Raw genomic sequence first — 19,733 nt, 5'->3', positions numbered from 1 at the left:
GATAGAAAAGTAGAGTGAAAATCTGAAAAAACCTGAATAATACTTTTTGTAAAGCCTGTGAATTTTTCAGTAAAAATCAGTTTAAACTGAAAGCAAAGGGATTTAATGTTAAGACTCCATGAACCATGAATGCAGAGCCCCCATTCTCTGTCAGGAGATGAGGCACAAAGGATGAAATAGTGACTCTTGATAGTACTAGGGTATTAGGGCTTGTCTGGGTTTCAAGACCAATAAGTGTAAAAAAATAATGTATACAGTGTCTTGGATATTACCCCAGTGTGGTGGAAATGATGCATTTTCAGAATTCTAGTTGAAATGTGCATGTTCAGAAGGAAAGCACATAGATGATTCTAATATGTACTATAAATAGCATAATTTGAATTGCTCATATAAATAGAGGCTAATTTCTCATTAAACCCATCAATCTCATAAATAAGGTTTCCTATACCATAATAAATGCATGCAAAACATATGTGTAAATAAGATGAAGGCTGGGATACACATCGCAAAATCAAAGACCTTTGTATTGGACATTGTTGGCTTTTGTTAGTTCTTTCACTTTGGGTCTGTGTGTACCCCAAGGAATACTTGAGACCATAGTAAAGGTGCATGAAAAGGAAAAAGAGTGAAAATATATTCTGAGTGTGACAGCAAATCAGCTGACCAAATGATTGTGTTAAATAAAATTAAACAGCATTCTTTTGTCAAATACTTTGCCTAAATTCTTCCTTTGGTTTTCAGAATTCCAGCACTGTGGTTAGGGACGTGAGGCTAGGGTCCATAATTAAGCTAGGTTTTAGCTGTGCTTTGGCAGTGATTAAAGTAGGATGGAATGAGCTAAGCACAGCTGTCATCTACCAAAAGGGTCTAGGTGGTCTGTCTGCTGGAACCTCAGGGAGTGCAAAGCTTCCATTGAGTAGTCATCATGTTCAAAAGTGACAAGTGAGTTTTTGGGTGCCTCATTTTTCAGTGTCCAACTTGAGGCACTTAAAGGGGCCTCATTTTTCAGAGTTCTGTTCTCAACACTTGCCTCTAGTTGAGTAAACAAAACGGAGCCACCTCAAATTACTAGTTAGCCTCTGAAAATTTAGGCCATGGTGACTGGATAATGCAGCATCAACAGTAGGGTGTAAATTAGGATAGAATTTGCCTAATCTGGATAAATCTTGCCTCACCAGAGAAATTAAAATATCATAGACATGTAGGTCTGGAAAGGACATTGAAAATCATCAAGTCCAGTGCTCTATGCTGAGGCAGGACCAAGTAAACTTAGACCAGCCCTGGGGTCAGCAGGGACTTTTCTTGCAGCCATAGCCTCTTGAGTGGTGATTGGAGGTGGGGGAGGGGCAAAACAGCGGCCCCTCCTCTAGCGTTGCCAAGAGGGGTTGGTCCCTGCCCTCCTCTGGAGCTACCCACCTCCCCATTCAAGGCTTAATTGTCCCCCAGCTTGCCAGGGCTGAGTAAGTCTGCTGTGAAAAATGATATTTGTTAATATAATTTTTCACTGCCTCCCAGCTAGCTAAGTATTGCGGGTGGTTCTGGGTACATGTCAGGCCCCTCCTCCCTCCCTCTGTGAATGCAACGGCAGACAATCATTTCATGCCTTTTTCCCTGGGTTACCCATGCAGACGCCATACCATGGCAAGCATGGAGCCTGCTCAGCTCACTGTTACTGTACATCTCCTGGATGCTGGCAGACGTGAGACTGCATTGCTACACAGCAGAAGCTCATTGCATTTTGGCAGCAGACCGTGCATTACGATTGGTAGCCATCGTCATCATATGCCTGGATGCTCTTTTAGCCGACCTCGGTGAGATTGGTCAAGGGCGTCTGGGCAGACATGGGAGTGACTCAGCCAGGTCATTCCCATCTTCTGCTGAGCACCCAGGAGATGACGATGACTAGCAGTCCTAGTGCACCCTCTTCTGGCGAGCAGCCAGGAGATGATGGCTAGCAATCATAATGCAGCATCTTCTGCCGAGCACCCAGGAGATGACGATGGCTTGCAGTTGTACTGCACCGTCTGCTGCCAGCCTAAGATGTAAAAGATAGATGGATCAAAACAAGAAACTGACCCAATTTGTTTTGTGAAATCAACGGCCTGCTAAACCCATGGTTTTGAGTCCTTCCTTGAGGGGGCCTTTCTGTGTGACAGTTGTTTGTGTTTCTCCTTGATGCAAAGCCACCCCTTTTGTTGATTTTAATTCCCTGTAAGCCGTTGTCAGTTGCCTCTCCCTCCGTCAGAGCAACAGCAGACAATTATTTCGTGTAAAACTAGGTGAGGAGGCGATGGCAGCGCGGTGACGAGAGGGACATAGTCATAGGCTTCTCACAAAGCATGGGCTGGGCAATGTGACCTGGCAATGTGCACATCATGCTGATGTGCTCTGCAAACATGCTGGCCAAACAGGAAATGAAATTCAAAAGTTCGCAGGCCTTTTCCTGGAAGTCCCTCAGACCTACCTCTGACACAGGTTCGGAGTCCTCTTCAAGACAAAATCCACCTGAGTCAGTAAAGGATAAAAAAAATGGCCAGCTTCCTCGCCTCACAGACACTAACTGCTTTCCAAATGATCTCAGTGCCGACTGCTCTGCGGCTCAGCGCATACAATGCTCTGGGCACCTCTGGCACTGCCCGTATCCTGGCTGCTGCCGATACACACTGCTCCAGGGCCGAGGCTTCACGCTTAAAGTCACTTGTCTCTTCTCATATGGCACCGATCAGCATTGCAAAAAGACCCAGTGCCAACTCAGCAAAGCCTGCCTGTGCCACAGCCAAGTAGATTGCTGTCGTGGTACCAACATCTCAACCACTCATGCCTGCCCATACAGCACAGCAGCACTCGGCATTGGCTGACCCCACAGCTCCGCCATTGCCTCCAACACAATGTACTATGGCTGCAACGACCTCAGTACTGCAGTTCATTCTTTCACGGTACTTGCCAGTATCACTGACCCCAGAATCCCCGCTGCTCGGTTCTGATCTCTCACCAGAACCGTCAGCATGGCTCCGACAGCTAACCGCTATTCCCTCTCACTTCTCTAGTGATGAGGATGATGGTGTTCAGGGAGTTTTTTCACCATACCATTCCTCCCCTCTTCACACTCCTACTGGCATGGGACCAAGGAGACCAAGGTCCTCATGTTTCCAGGACCTACCACCCTGGTATGGACACCTGTGAATTGGACCACCCATGCCATGCCCCAGACAATGGCATTATAGGAGCCTGTGGAGATCATACAGGAGACACTATAGTGATTGACACAGCCCCAGAAGAGGTGACAACAGATCTCTTCCTGAACCTGTGCATACTTCTGCAACTGAAGGACAGGAACAGTCTGCAACCTTGCACATGGAAGAGGGGGCAACTGACACCTCTCCAACCAATAGTAACTCATCGCCCTCACCAGACAATGCTGTTATGCCCCTACCTCCAACAACAGTGGATGATTTTACTCATTTTCAGGACCTCTTCAAAAGATTGGCTAACAAACTCAAGATTACTATGGAAGAGTGTCAGAAAATCATCATGAGCTGACCAACATATTACAACCTTCCAGTGCATCCAAGATTGCCCTCTCTATTAATGCAGCCATTATGGACCCTGCCAAGAATATCTGGAAAACACCAGCAACTCTAACCCCTACCTGCAAACGCCCAGACCGAAAATACTATGTCCCATTCAAGGGCTCAGAATTCCTTTTCACACACCTAGCACCAAATTCGGTCCACCATGACGGCCATCGTTATGCGTCAGGCTTCATGATTTACATCTTCTTTCCCACGTGCGATTCAAAATACTATGGAGGATCTCCCCTTTGATAGAGAGAAGTTATTCAGTACAAAGATCAAGGAAGTGTTGCACACCATGAAGGACTCCAGAGCAATGCTCAGATCCCTAGGTATCTGCACACCATCGACTAGAATGAGACAATATAGGTATCAGCCTTATCAATACCCATTCTATCCGGCCTACACTCAACATCACCAGAGGTCGTATGATCAACCAAATCAACAACACCAGAGACCTAGGCACCAATGACGACACCCCACACCGTTGACACCATCCCAACCCCCTCCACCTAAGAAGCAGATTTGAAGCCTTGGTCGAGGGTATAGAAGACCTCCCACCCACTCTAGCACTCATACTATTCACCCAGATTTTTGCGCACCATTTGCTCCCTTTCTACTACAACTGGCAGGTCATCACTATGGACAAATGGGCCCTAGAGGTCATCAGATTGGGCTACTCCATTCCCTTTCTGTCTATACCACCCCTCCCACCCCATCTCTCTTTAGGGACCCCTCGCATGACCACTTGCTACACCGAGAGATACAACATCTCCTGCAAATAGGAGCAGTGGAGACAGTGCCCAGCCAACACAAAGGAAAGGGGTTTTACTCCCACTATTTTTTAACAGAAAAGAAAAATGGGGGATGGTGGCCCATTTGCGACCTCAGATGACTCAACAAGTTTGTCAAAAAGCAAAATTCAAAATGGTTACCCTCACAACCATAATTTCAGTATTGGAGCAGGGAGACTGGTTTTCAGCCCTAGATCTGCAGGATGCCTATTTTCATGTGACTATACATCCTGCCCACAGGCGTTTTCTCAGATTTGTTAATGGGCTCAAATCACTACCAATACAGGTTCTGCCCTTTGGCCTCTCAGCAGCACTCTGCATTTCTCCAAGATTCTCACGGTAGTAATGGCTCACCTGAGGAAAAAAGGAGTGATAATTTTTCCTTACCTGGACGATTGCCAGCTCAAAGTACAGACTTTTGAGGAGGCCGTTCAAGCCACACAGATGACCATCGACTGTTTCCAGGATCTTGGCCTACAAATAAACAAAAATAAATCCACTGACTCCTACTCAACAACTGGAGTTCATAGGTGCACACTTTGACTCCATAACCGGACATGCATCTCTCCCACTCAGCAGATTCAACATCATAAGGAATCTGGTTGCCAAGCTGCGGAACAACCCTCAGGTCACTGTCTGCAACTGTTTACAACTTTTTGCCATATGGCCTCTTGTACTTTTGTGGTCAGGAATGCATGCCTGTACATGCGGTACTTTCAAGGCTGGATGACCACTGTCTACAGACCAAATGTACACGGCTTAAACAGATGCCTATCCATACCTACCAAAGTTAAGGACTCACTCATATGGTGGACCCTTCCACATAACCTTTGCTCAGGAGTCCCATTCCTACAGGACTCCCCCCTCTGTTATAATTACTACAAATACATCCCTCACTGGTTGGTGGGCACACATGGTGCATCATACCACTCAGAGGCTTTGGTCCCCTACCAAAGCCTTACTACACATAAACCTTCTAGAGTTCTGAGTGGTACGCAATGCCTGCCTCCATTTTCTCCCATTCATCAAAAACCAAAACATCGGGATCATGACCGACAACATTGCCTCCATGTTTTATATAAACAGACAAGGGGGAGCTCGGTCCTACTCACTTTGCACCGAAGCTATGAAGCTTTGGAATTGGTGCATCCAACACAGTATCTGAATCTCAGCCTCCTACCTACTCGGTTCTCTAAATACCACTGCGGACGAGCTCAGCAGAGCTTTTCCCCTAGATCATGAATGGTAGATAAATGAGACCATCCTACACAACATATTCAAAATATGGGGCTACCCACAACTGGACTTTTTTGCAACCACAACCAATAAAAAGTGTCCGGAATTCTGCTCCAGAGTGGGCCAAGGGAATCACTCCATGGGAGATGTATTAATGATCCAATGGAGTGATAATTTACTGTATGCATTCCCTCCGATACCACTTCTCCATAGAGTATTGCTCAAAATATGGGCAGATAGTGCCAGGGTCATACTAATAGCCCCTAGATGGCCCAGACAGGCATGGTACCCATTTCTAACGAAGACGTCTGTTTGCCTGCTGATTCCACTTCCCCTCCTTCCGAACCTATTATTACAGCGCAGCAGTCAACTGTACCAGCCCAACATAACCATGCTACACCTCAAAGCATGGCTCCTCAGTGTTTCTTGAATGAGGAAATAGACTGCTCTGAACAGGTACAAACTGTACTGTTACATAGAACACAGTCCACATGTACCAGCTATCTTCATAAGTGGACGATATTCATCCACTGGTGAGCAGCCAAACAAACCGTGCCTCTTCTGCTAATACTCGACTGTCTCTTAGAACTTAAACTATTGGGGCTCTCTAGCTGCAATTATGGCATTTCACCACAAGACCGGAGACAAAGCAGTTCCTCAAGGGCCTCCAGTCCCTATATCTGGACATTAAACCACCTACTCCACCTTGGGACCTTCACTTAGTCCTCACATGCTTGATGCACCAACCATTTGAACTGCTAGCAACATGCTCTCTCCTGCATCTCTCCATGAAAACTGTGTTTTTAGTTCTAATTACATCTGCCAGATGTGCCGGAGAAATTGGAGTGCTCCTGGCTGACTCACCGTAGATTGTATTTTTTTAAGGACTGAGTCACTGTCTGAATGCATCCAAATTTCTTCCCAAGATGCACTTGTCTTTTTACATCAGCGAACCTATTCATTTGCCTACCTTTTTGAGTCAATGATGCACACGCTAGACATGTGCAGCACATTATCCTTTTATTTGGACAGGACTACACCTTTTAGGACTTCCTGAAACTCTTTGTTTCCATCGTGGAGCGATCCAGAGGTACACCCGTTTCTAACCTGAGACTTACTAATTGGATAATGGGCTGCATCCATCTTTGTTATCAGCTGAAGAACATAACTTCTCCAACTTCTGTTAGGGCACTTTTCACCCACAAGGACATCTCTTGAAGAAGAAGAGGAGGTTACTCACCTGTGCAGTAACTGACATTCTTCGAGATGGGTGTCCCTGTGGGTGCTCCACTACCCGCCCGCTTCCGCTCTGCTTTGAAGTTGGAGCGGTCTCCATTGTAGAGACAGAACTGAGGAGCCCAGCCGCGCAAACTGAGACATGGTTAGCGCATGAGGCCTGTGTGGGTACTGCCGTAAAAATCTCCAAGCGAAGGTGCAGAGCACACCGACACCTGGAGTGGACACTCACAGGGACACCCATCTCGAAGAACATCAGTTACTGCACTGGTGAGTAACCTCCTCTTCTTCCATTTTCCTTTTGAGGTACAATTGTAGGCAAATAATTTGCAATGAATTTACTAATTAGCAGTATTCATAGAAGCAAACTCCTTCACTTCTTTACATTTCCCGACTATGTAGATATGGATTCTCCATTAATTCAAAAAGTATAGCAGTTAACGCATCATCTTTATAAGTGGGCATTTAATAATATGCCACCTGTGACTGAGGAGGTTTGGAGCTGTACTGTGAAAATGATTAAGGTTCTAGAAAAGAGATTCTGTAATGATGGATTGCTGTAGAGTACAGGGATAAGAACATAAAGCTTTCACATTTTACGTAGTACCTTTTACTAAAATAACAGAATCAGCAAATTTACACATCTTACAGTGGTTATTAATAGTTACCATAAAGCAGCTAATAAAATAAAATTACAGTACTGGACATAGTTTCTGTGCTCTGAGCCTGGTAGCTCAAGTAGTCTTCTACATAACTGGTAAGTCAAGGAAGTTTTGGGATTGAAATAAATACATTCTATACTATTTTCACAATGGAAAAGACAGTTCAGAGTTATTGTTCTTCAGTTGTTTTTTAAAAAAGAGAACAATGAAGACTAAGTTCTGTTTTATGTTGCAGCCATTGAACAGTAAATCAAATTATTACTCAATACATGCTGCATACAGAAAACAAAAACTTTTCTTTTTACAAATATGGACCATATTCTACAATGTTACATCCCTATGGAAGTTAATGGGAAATAGACGAGTATGTGAGGGCTGAATTTTATCCATGTTTGATTTTACAACATTCCTGTCTTCAACTGGTGTAAGTCTACTGGGGTCAATGGAGCTATTTTGATTTACATCAGCTGTGGATCTGCCCCTATATACTGCTATGGTCCAAAAGTAGTAAATAAACTTTAGATACTCTCCTTTTAATTTAAACGTATATGAACTCTTGCAGAAAAGGATATACCATAATAAGTTATTACCATGCAACTTATTGATATAAAAAGTAATGGTGGAATGTGAACGAACTACTTTCAGTGTAATGTAAACAGAATGAAAAAAAACTCTTTTCCAAATTATAGACTACTTCTCCAATAGAAGAATTCAAATTTTAAATATTATAACCAAACATGGTACTTAATTGAATTAATATTGTGTCTTCTGAATAGAACTTGTTTGCCTGTCAGTCTTCAAACCAATGCTTCTAGCTTTTAGCTGTTAACTTAGATGTACTTGGAATGAGACAGTGACAATGTATGCTACATATAAAAGCACTTGTATATTTAGTAGCAAAAAACAACCTCTTTATATTGTTGAAAATTAAACATGATTGCTCCCTAAAAATAATCACAAAAAGGAAGAGTTAGACTCTCTCTTCACTTACATCTGTGTCACCCCATTGATTACATACTATTAACTGAAGGCAAAATTTAGCCTAAGATGGGAGGCACCAAGAGCAAAGCACTTTATTTGCAGAAATATAAAATTAGGGAAATTTAGACAGGTAATCTGTCTGAAGTGCTCAGGAAGTGGTATGAAGTCCATAACTGCATGTCTGCTTAGCACTTATTTAACATTGTTAATGGAACCACCTGCAGGGAAATCAACCAATAAACATCCCTGGTGTCCTGAACCAGTGTGCAGATTTACTTCTAAAACTGTCCATGTGGTGTTTTAGTGGCTGCTTGTTTGTTCAGTTGTTATAACTAAGGCTAAGCTTTTGTCATGGATATTTTTAGTAAAAGTCACAGACAAGTCATGGTCAATAAAGAAGAATTAATGGAAACCTTTGACTTGTCCCTGACTTTTACTAAAATTATCCATGATAAAATGGGAAAGGTCTGGGCAACTGCGGGGTGGCTGGGAGGTCTAGGGCTCCCAACACCCGCGGGTGGGCTCAGAGCACCAGGGTCCCCTGCCCCCTTTCCCGCAGAACCTGGGGAGCTGTGGAGATCCCCCTGCCCCCTCCTCACAGTGGCTGGGGAGCTGCTGGGGGTACCTTACTGCCCATGGCGGCTGGGGGTACCTTACAGCTCCATGCCATTGCAGGAGGCGGTGGGACCCTGCAGCTCTCAGCCACTGGGGCTTAAGTCAAGGAGGTCTTTGGAAGTCACGGATTCCGTGACTTCTGTGACCTCTGTAACAAAATCGTAGCCTTAGTTATAACGAGGATGTTTCTGAGGTTGGCCGCCCTAGAAATGTTCCCTAAAGAATTCCAGAGTTACACTGTCTAATTCAGTGAGAGAAACAGGCATCTTAATCAGGTTGTTGCTACAACAATATCACTAAATGCTAGGGCTGTTGATTAATCACAGTTAATTCAGGTGATTAACTCAAAAAATTAATTATGATTAATCGCACTATTAAACAATAGAATATCAATTGAAATGTATTAAATATTTTGGATGTTTTTCTACATTTTCAAATATATTGATGTCTATTACACACAGGATACAAAGTGTACAGAGCTCACTTGATATTATTTTTTATTACAGATATTTACACTTTAAAAATGATAAACAAAAGAAATAGTATTTTTCAATTCACCTCATACAAGTACTGTGGTGCAAGCTCTTTATCGTGAAAATGTAACTTACAAGTGTAGGTTTTTTTTGTTCCATAACTGCATTCAAAAACAAAACAATGTAAAACTTTAGAGCCTACAGATCCATTCAGTCCTACTTCTTGTTCAACCAATTGCTAAGACAAACAAGCATCAGTCCATTCTGCTTTGGATCACTATTGAGCAGAACCCGTCAGCATGGACGCATGTCCTCTGGAATGGTGGTTGAAGCATGAAGGAACATATGAATTTGTAGTGGATCTGGCATGTAAATATTTTGCGACGCCGGCTACAATGGTGCCATGAGAATGCCTGTTCTCACTTTCAGGTGACGTAAAAAAGAAGCAGGCAGCATTATCTCCTGCAAATTGTAAACAAACTTGTTTGTTTGAGTGATTGGCTGAAGTAGGACTGAGTGGACTTGTAGGTTTTAAATTGTTTTATTTTTGAATGCAGTTATTTTTTGTACATAATTCTACATTTGTAAGCAGTGCTGGATTAACCTTTTGTGGGCCCGGCGCCAAACATTTGTGGGCCCCCATGGAGGCAATGGAGCATGGCGTGGGGAAGTCAGTCCCTGGAGTGAGTGGCCAGCCAGAGGCAATGGAGCATGGCATGGCAGGGGAAGCCCAGCTCTGCCCAATCTGAGGGCACCATTTACAAAATGGCAGTTGCCAGACGCACAGTGGCCTGCCCGTCCCTGTGCTGCCAGCATGCCCTTCCCCTCGGGGGCAGGCCCATGCCACACCCCGCCGCTCCCCCACCCTGCCCAACACCCCCCGACTCCCTATGGTCAGAGGCCCCCCAGACCCACTGTGCTCAGCACCCTGCCCAGACCTACCCACAAATGCACAGCGCCCTGCACACCACCACTCCTGCCCACAGCCCCGCCACAGCTGCCCAGCACCCTCCACAGAACCCTCCACTCCCTAGTGTCACAACACACAGATCTTCCTCGCCCCTTCAGAGCCCAGCACCCCTATACTCCCCACAGACCCACTCCCCCAAGCCCTGCCTCCTGGCTGGACTTACCGGCCCTGCTGGGAGGTGACACTACCTGCTGGGCTGAGCCAGCAGCACAGCCAGGGCCGGAAATTGCTCCAGCCCCTCGGCAGTGGAGCGGTCAGCCAGGCCAGGGCCTGCCCCGGCCGGGCTTCCTCAAGACACACTTGCCTGGAGGGGCCCAGCCAAGTCCTCCACACTGTCTCCCCCCTCTCCCACGCCCCTGGCTGAGACTGGCCAGGCTTCTGCACCAGTCCCCCTCCTATTTACATTAATTCTTCTGGGGAAATTGGATTTGCTTAACATCATTTCAATTAAAATGGCATTTTTCAGAAATATAACTACAATTTAAGCGAAGAGTTACTGTACTCCTATAGCCCCTATTAGTTATATTAGTGTGACTAACCTGGGTGGTTCTATTTGCAATGTCATTTGTCAAAAATAACACTTCTTCTTCGAGTGATTGCTCATATCCATTCCAGTAGGTGTACGCGCTGCGCGTGCACGTTCGTCGGAAGACTTTTACCCTAGCAACTCCAGCGGGCCGGCAGGTCGCCCCCTAGAGTGGCGCCGCCATAGCGGGTAATAATAAGCCTGCCGCCGCCCGCTCCTCAGTCTCCTTCTACCGCGGTCGTCGTATGGAACTGTGGAGCACGGCATAAGCTGTCCTCCGACGTCTCTACGCTCTCTCGTTCATGTGTTTCTAAGTTTATGTTCTAAGTTTAAATGTATAGTTCATTAGTTTAGTATTAGTTGTTAGTTTTATTAGTTCCTAAGTGTATATAGTTAGCGGTTCGGGGTCGCTAGCCCCTTCCCCGTGCCCGGGCTCCATGCTCTGGTTTGCCGGGTTCAACCGTGCTCGGCCTGTAAGAGCCGATGCCCACCAGCGAATCCGCACGACGCCTGACTTTGAAGTGCCGGGGGAATCGCATCTCCGAGAAGTGCCGATTTGCAAGGCCACTGCTATTGATCAACGAGGACCAGAAGGAGCAGACCAGTCGCCTAAGCCGCTCCTGATGAAGAGCGGCGCTTAATCCTGTCACTCGACCAGAGTGCCGCTTCGGGCTGCGACCCGGACCACTTCTGGTGCCGCAAAAGACGCCGCTGCAGCCTGACCTTCTGGCACCGGTTCAGAGGAAGAGTGACTGTCTACTCGCTCTACCCCAGTGAAGCTGCCTCGAAAAGACGAGCACTCGGTGCGGTATCTCGCTGGCCGGGTCGGCCGTTCCAGGGACTTCGTCGACTCTGGGCGCGTTCGTCGAGTCCGATACTCTCAGCTCCCCGCCAAGATCTGGGTTGAGCTATGTTCCCGTCCAGCGCCTGAGACCCGCTTCTCTTGCCCAGGGACCTCATGCTCTAACGAGCCTGTGCTGCAACCCCTGGCAACCGCCGGTGCGGGTGTACTGCACGTCTGTAAGGGCAAGCCCACGCCGATGGCGAGCAACCGTCCCCGGGATCTCCGGCTTGGCACATGTCATGATCTCGGCATCCGATCTCATCCGAGGAGGTCCTCGCTCACAGGACGCGCGTCGCATCCCGCACCGCTTCCACGACGATACCGGTCGTACTCGCGGTCGCCAGTCGTCCTCCTGCCCCCACGCTCGGTACCGCTTGCGTACGTGGCTCCTTCCAACCGGCACTGTTCTGGCTTCCGCCACCGTTATTCCAAGACCGGAGACTCGAAAGTGTTCCCCGTCGATTGCGATCGCCCAGATCCGTCGACCTGCTCGGCAGTTCGCGGCGCTGGTGCATGGCAGGAAGTCTTCGGTCCGAGCTCGCGCGTCAGGCCGGGTATCGCAGATCACGGCACGTGGATCGCATGATCCCGGCACCGAGGAGGTTCGCCGCCTGGAGTGCAGGACGCTGTACGACTCCCGTTCGGCCCCCTTGTGGCCTCTCGCCAGGGGTCAGTCTTCGCGGAGCGGTCAGTGTGTACTTGACCTGAAGACCGCTGCTCTTCTCCGAGACTCAGCAGGACAGGTCCTCAGCCGTGGGCTTCTGGACCCTGCGAGATATCACCAAGCCCAGGCCCCAGCAAATTCCTCGCGGTCGTCGTCTTGAAGCACAGGGTCTCGGAGCTTCTTTCTTCACGCCCTCCTCCATCCCTACGGATAGACAGTCGTCTCATCCTCAATCCTGAGCACTCCACAAGAGTCAGACGCCGGTGCCCATGTCTGAGCCGCACCCAGACTCCGCTCCTGCCAGGTCTCTCTCGTCGTCCTCTCCCAGGAATGAGGTGGGTGGCGGGGAGACATCACCATACCGCCCCCCAAGTGGAACATCAGGGCACCAGGACCTCCTCAGGCGATGGCGCAAAATAGAGCCATACCAGGCGAGGGTCTCCGAGATGAGGACCCGGTCGTGAGCAATTCCTGCTCGGCGGATGCCGCCACTCGTGTCGCCCTGCCTTACATAAGGACCACCCAAGCCATGCCACCACCATCTGGCAGTCACCGGCTTCCATTCCCCCGCGCTCGGGGTGTCGAGGTATACAGGTCCTCGAAGGGCTATGAGTACTATATGTCCACCCGCCCCGTGTTCCTCGTCGTCATATCTGTGAATGAGAAGAGCGCCAGGGCACAGCTCCGGCCCAAGTCTAGAGGCGAGGCGTTATGGCCTGCTTGGCCGCAAGTCTATCCGCAGGCGCCTGCAGCTGCGGGTTTCCAACAGCAGCTCTCCATCGCTACATACACACCTGGTGGCGCCTGATAAATCTTAAGGAGCTGCTGCCCGTAGGACGCTCGTCAGGAGTTTGCCGCTCTCGCTTGACGAGGAGGTCACGCGTCTTTCCTCAGGCGGCTTTGGCGCTGCAGACTCGGCCGCCAGGACTCTGGCCTCCGGAGTCACAATGCCGCCGCATTTCGTGTTTAGGTCTCTGGCTTCCTTCCGGAATCCAATTATACCATTCCAGGATCCTTCGTTGAGGGCCAGGGCTGTTTTGGACCAAGACTGCACCTCGGGCTGCAAGCCTCGAGACAATAGTGGTGATCATTTGATGCGCGCCCTGGGGGACCCTGAGTCATACGGGCCGGGAATCTAGACCAGCGTATACTGCATTCAGGCGCTCACAGCAACACAGGCCTATACCCCCAGCAGGCACCAAGGCAGACCTTTGCCAGGTGGCAACAACAGGAATGGCAGCGCAGAACGCGAGTCGGAGTAACAGGGGGTGCAAGCGCAAGTCTCCTCACATAGCCTGTCTCGGGCCGAACGCCCTTGTTGTTGAAGGTGCGCCTGAGGGGCGCCTGTAGGACCCGTCCCCTCGTTACCGCGGATCCATCTCCTCGCCTTTACTCCCACGCGTGCTTTTGTGTTTGTTCCGTGCCCTCCCGTCTCTGGGCGTCTATGGGTTTTGCCGGTCGGGTTTACTTACAAGCTTGGTGGACTAATGTTCCGTTCGTTCGCCTGAGGCATACCGGCTCTCGGTACGTGCGCTTGGTATGCCGCCGTACCAGTCCTTTCGCTTTCTTGTCACCCTGCCTTTCGATCCCGAACACCTCGCTGCTCATGTCTCCTTCCACTTCGGTGACCACTCTGCGGCAGATCTCTAGGAGGAGGAAGCTCCGTCCATAAGGAGTCCATGGAGGAGCCCGGAAAGGGTTGGGGCCAGAGAAACGAGAAGGGCAGGGGGGTTTTTAACGTCGCTAGTACCTACTTATCTGGATCCCCAAAGTGCCAAGCTGGGGAGTGACTCAAGAACCCCCATATCCATTGTCGACTCCACGAGAGCCTCACAAATACCTGGTCAAGTTAAGTTCCGGTATGGTGGTCCTTCTGGAGACCATTATCCATCCCGTGGGAACCCTCCCGGAGACTGGTACGCCGCCCTCGGCATGCAGGACGCTTAGTTTCCATTAGCATCTTCCCGCCCGGGGCATCGAATTCCCTTCGCTTCGTTGGCGGGCGGCCGGCCATTATCAATTCACGTCCTCCGCTTCGGCCTCTCGACGGCCCCATGAGTGTTTACCAATGCATGGCCTTTAGTTTGCCTCCTTCGTCCGCGCAAGTCGTCAACAGGTGCATGTGTCTCCTCGCTACCTCGACACTGGGTTATCCGGGACCCCTCAGAGGGAGCGAGTCCTGCGCCGTCTCATGGTCACCGCTTTTCACGAGCCTAGCTAATGCTTAACACGGGAAAAGTCCACTCAACCCCTACTCAGAGGATAGGGTCTTAACGGATGCCTTTCTATCCCACCTATGGCCGGGCTCGTTCTTCCGCTGTGCGCTCTGGAATTTCCAGGTTTGGTCACAGCCTGTCAATCCACGAGGCTGCCAGGCGAGCACCTCTAACCTCCATATGTAACGGTTGCCTGACACTCTGGGGCCAGACATGGGCCTGTCGCTGCACTATTTCGTCACGGCGGCGATTGGGCTGCTCGGCTCCACCTCATAGCGGGTCCCGCTCCAGTCCTGTCATCCTCGCTCGTCCGGCCAGGCGCCCATTAGATACAGTAATCACGATTCCTCATGGAGAGGGAGAGGAGGAAGAAGGGGGAGAGGGATGTGGGGAAAGGACGTCCTCCACTCCCGTCCAGTGGTGGCTGGAAATCGGTCCGTCGTGTGTGCAGGGCCTTCCGTTCCAATCCACCTCAGCCCTCGCTGTCCTGAAACGCGCCTCGGGACTTGGGATGGGGGAGCTCCACCTAGGTGCCCTGGCTGGACCCAGGGCCGCTTGGTCTCCTCCTGACTCGCCTAACATATCAACGTGCCGAGAAATTGAGGGCGGTCACTTGGCTGTAAGGCGTTCCGTCAGCAGAATCCCAGGTCGCTGTGTTTCGGTTTCACGAAAACAAACGACGGTATACTATGAAATCAAGCAGGGCGGTACGAGGTCTCCTCTTCTTTGTCAGAGGCCATTGACGTTGTGGGACTCTTTGCATAGCCCACTCGTTTCACCTAGTTGCTTCCTTTCTCCGGTGTTCGGAATAGCTGGCGTGATCGGCTCAGCCGGTCCTTTGCTTCCCACGAGTGGTCCCTTGCCTGGACATCGCCCTGTCGCTCTTCCGGAGGTGGGGGCATCCCCATATGACCTCTTTGCATCCCGCAGGAACACGGAAGTTGCCTGATGTTCTGCTCTTTCCAAGGTCGGCGAACCGGGCTCGGTGCAGACCCTTTCTGATTCCCTGGGCGACGCACCTCTTCTATGCGTTGCCTCCGTTCCGTTGATTCACAAGGTCCCTTCTGAGGTGCGCAGTGGACAGGCCCGCTTGATTCTGATCGTTCTCCGGCGTGCCCCGCAGCATTGGTTCCTCTCGCTGCTGGACCTTGTGGTAGTCGACCCTGTTCCCTTCGCCTCTTCACCGGACCTGATCACGCAGGCCACGGCCGGCTTCGCCACCCGGACCTTCCGTCTCTGCACCGTCTCAGCCTGCGTCGCGTGGCTGACTATCCGAGTTGCACTGCTCTTCATCAGTGAGGCAGTGCTTCTGGAAGTTGGAAACCGTCTACGAGACACGTACTCAGGCAAAATGGCAAACGTTACGTGGCGGTGTGCGGAGAGGCCGCTTCCACCCCACCGATGTTTCCTCCAAATCCGTCCTCGATTACCTTTGGTCGCTCAGCGCAAGCCTGCGGTTGTCCTCTCTCCTGGTTTCATTAGCGCTATCTCACACTTCCACCCCGGGGAGCGATGGCCGCTCTGTCTCTCACACCCCATGGTGACTAGATCCTTAAAGATTCTGGAGCAGCTCTACCCCAGGTCCGCCGCCACCCCCTCTTGGGATCTCAACCTGGTTTGTCCGTTTATGTCCCCCCGTTTGGAACCCGCTGGCTACGTGTTCCTCCCTCTACTTGTCACCTGGAAGACGGATCCTGGTGGCCATCATTTCTGCTAGCAGTGTGTCAGAGCTACGTGCCTCGTGGTAGAACCCCCGCTATATGGTGTTCCATCGCGACAAAAGTACCAAACTAAGGCTGCCACCCCGCCTTCTCCCCAAGGTTGTCTTGCCTATTCATGTCAACAGGAATACTCCCACCCGTATTCTTCCCCGAACCCTCATTCGTCTGCGCAGGGAGCAGCAGTTGCACTTCTTAGACGGGCGTTAAGGGCGTCGCCTTTTATATAGAATGGACTCAAGCCGTTCCGAATCCCCCCAGCTTTTTGTCGGCATAGCTGACCGCGGTAAGGGGTTCCTGTCTCCACCCTCGCAGAGGATCTCCTCTGTGGGTACATCCTGCATTACCGGCTGTTACGACGCCTGGCGGTATCCCGTCGGGCAATGTGCCGCGCACTCTACTAGAAGGCCAAGCATCATCACGCGTTTCCTTGATCGAGTACACGTCAGGAAATCTCACAGGGCAGCGACCTGGTCCCTCCATGAACACCTTCGCTTCCCATTATGCCCTGATCCAACAGTCCAGGGTGATGCAGCCTTTGGCTCTGCTTGTGTTACACGCCTGCGAACCTCTCACTCAACCCCCCGCCTAGGTTAAGACTTAGGAATCACCCTACTGAGAATGGATATGAGCAATCACTCGAAGAAGAAAACATGTTACTCACCTCTGTAACTGTTGTTCTTCGAGATGTGTTGCTCATATCCATTCCACACCCGCCCTCCTTCCCCACTGTCGGAGTAGCCGGCAAGAAGGAACTGAGGAGCGGGCGGGCCGGCAGGGGTATATATTACCCGCTATGGCGGCGCCACTCTAGGGGGCGACTTGCTGGCCGCTGGAGTTGCTAGGGTAAAAGTCTTCCGACGAACGTGCACGCGCGGCATGTACACCTACTGGAATGGATATGAGCAACACATCTCGAAGAACAACAGTTAAAAAGGTGAGTAACCCTATTTTCCTCTTACAAGTCACTTACAGGAACCGCTATTGTGGTATCACTTCATATCCTGGCCCCGTGCCAGATGCTGCAGGGTTATCCAACGTACAATAGGCTGCATTTGGGTCCTCATACGGGCTTGAACACAACACTTCATATGTTTGCAAGTCTTTGCTGCTGCTCATTCTATATGGGGAACCTGTAAAACAATTACTCAGCGTCAAAGAGTTTATGAATCTCACAGAACTAAAACAAAACATCAACTAAAATAAATCAACTAAATAAAATAGTAACTGTATCCCTTTGAAATAAATTCTTCTCTCCTACCCCCAAATAATGGAATTTGACTCCATTCTATTCAGCCCAGAATTAAGACTTGTGTTGGCTATTGTCTACAATACCCCACCTCTAGTAGCTAGGAAAATGATTCAGAATCACTTATCTGCTAGGTTCTTCTATGGCCCTAGCACTGTTCTGTCAGAACATACAAACACTGAAAACACATGACGCCATCTTAGCACCCCAGAGAGAGCAAGAAGCAATGTTCTATTCATTTTACTGAGGAGAAACTGAGCCACAGAGAGATTCCTTAACTTGCCCAAGGTCAGAGGGACAGGATATATGTGAGAGAGCCAAGAATGTAATTCAGATCACCCATACCCTATTCCAGTGCCTTAATTGCAAGACCATCTTCCCTAAAGAACAGCTGTCTACTTAACGAAACTAATTTGATTAACAAAAAAAGCATTGACATTATCTGAAGTTTAAAAACTTAATACCATGCACAGACAGTCTAAGAACTCTGTAGTACACAACTCTCAAAATTTGCTAAGTAGACAATCATTTCAAAAAGGTTTATCAAAAATGTTATGCTCACGTTCATCTCCTGAAATTTCAAGAGCAGCCTGAGCTCTAAAATAAAAAAGATAAGGGAAGAATCTATTTAGTTATTTTCATCAATTGGAAAAAACATTTTAAAAATGATACTAATGTTTAAATATAGAACTTTAGTATCTTGAGTTGTGGGAGCATTTATGTGCAGGTACAATCTAAAGAAGAATTTTTCTTATCACAGATTTAGTACAGGCCACTGTAGTGCTAGTATCATTAGTAATAAATTAAATCAGATCTGGTTATACTAATATCCAGAAAATTGTAAATTGATAGAATGGCTCGAAGTTAGCAAGAAATAAAACCATCTTTCCTCCCCTACTCAAAATAGTGAACTAAATAAATAATAGTTATATTAATGCTATTTAGCACCACTAAAGAGTTTTTAATTAATAGACCTCAAGGAACATTTTTAGATGTGGATAAGGGTCATTATCCTGATTTTAAAAGTGGGGAAACTGAGGCAAGAGAGGTTACGTGACTTGGTACTCAAACCTCCTGACTCCCATGCTGAATACATTATCCTGTAAAATACTTTGAGTTACTACTTTAATAAATCAGCGTAACTTTCTTATTATACAACAGATGTAAATAGTTTTACATTTGAACCCTTTTCTATCTATGGTATTTATCTTGCTTTTTATACTACCATGCATCAACATAATATCTAAGCACCTCACATGTAAAAATCAATAGAAAATGAAGTCCCTAGTGGTCTTCATAGAGTCTCTGGCACATCTCCCTTTGGGGGTCAAAATTCTGCTTGTGGTAGGGTTTCTTGGGGGTGCTGGGGTTGGAGAGGATGTTTGTATTGGGACAGTGCCACTTACTATGGAAAAGGCTTTCTCAAAGAGGAAGGTTTTATAACATTTCCTAAAGATGGCCAGGCTCTGACATTGTAGTAGTGGGGGGGGGGGGGGGTTGCATCTTTTGAGAATGAGCTATAAAGTTCAGTGTCATCAGCGCACTGTTGGCAACTAAGCCCCTAGTGTCTCACTACATCTCTGAGTGGTCTCATGTAGATTTTGAAGAAAAGAGGGGATTGTATTGATCACTGTGAGATCCTACAGGTGAGGGCTTTTGAGAAGGAGGAGCAGTTACCCATTACTGCTCTGAACTCTGCTGGAGAGGAGCTGTTGGAGCTGTTACAGTGCTGGACCATCTACTCCAGTTGTGTCACATGAGCATTGTCTACTGTGTCAAAGGCTTCAGAGGGGTCCGGTAGTTTGAGCTTGGCGATTTTCTCTTCATCCCTGGCAGGGCTGGCTCTAACTTTTTTGCTGCCCGAAGCAAAAAAAAAAAAGACCGCCGTCCTGCCGTAACACCCCCCCCCCAGTGCCATGCCATCGCAACCCCCGCTGCCTGAGCGCTGCGCCACCCCAAGCCCTGCCCCCGAGCACT

The 19,733-nt window shown here is 48.6% G+C and overlaps 1 protein-coding gene across 1 annotated transcript in view; it reads left to right on the top strand.

Annotated features, from left to right (window-relative positions):
* The window catches only part of CHRFAM7A (CHRNA7 (exons 5-10) and FAM7A (exons A-E) fusion), a 93,706-nt gene that overhangs the window by 17,712 nt on the left and 56,261 nt on the right, over positions 1-19,733 (top strand). The window lies entirely within an intron of this gene.

This window comes from Chelonoidis abingdonii, chromosome 9 (genome assembly GCF_003597395.2).
Source record: "Chelonoidis abingdonii isolate Lonesome George chromosome 9, CheloAbing_2.0, whole genome shotgun sequence".
Classification (NCBI taxonomy): Eukaryota; Metazoa; Chordata; order Testudines; family Testudinidae; genus Chelonoidis; species Chelonoidis abingdonii.
Note: the sequence above shows the minus strand (reverse complement) of the source record. Positions and strands in the feature narration are given on the sequence as shown.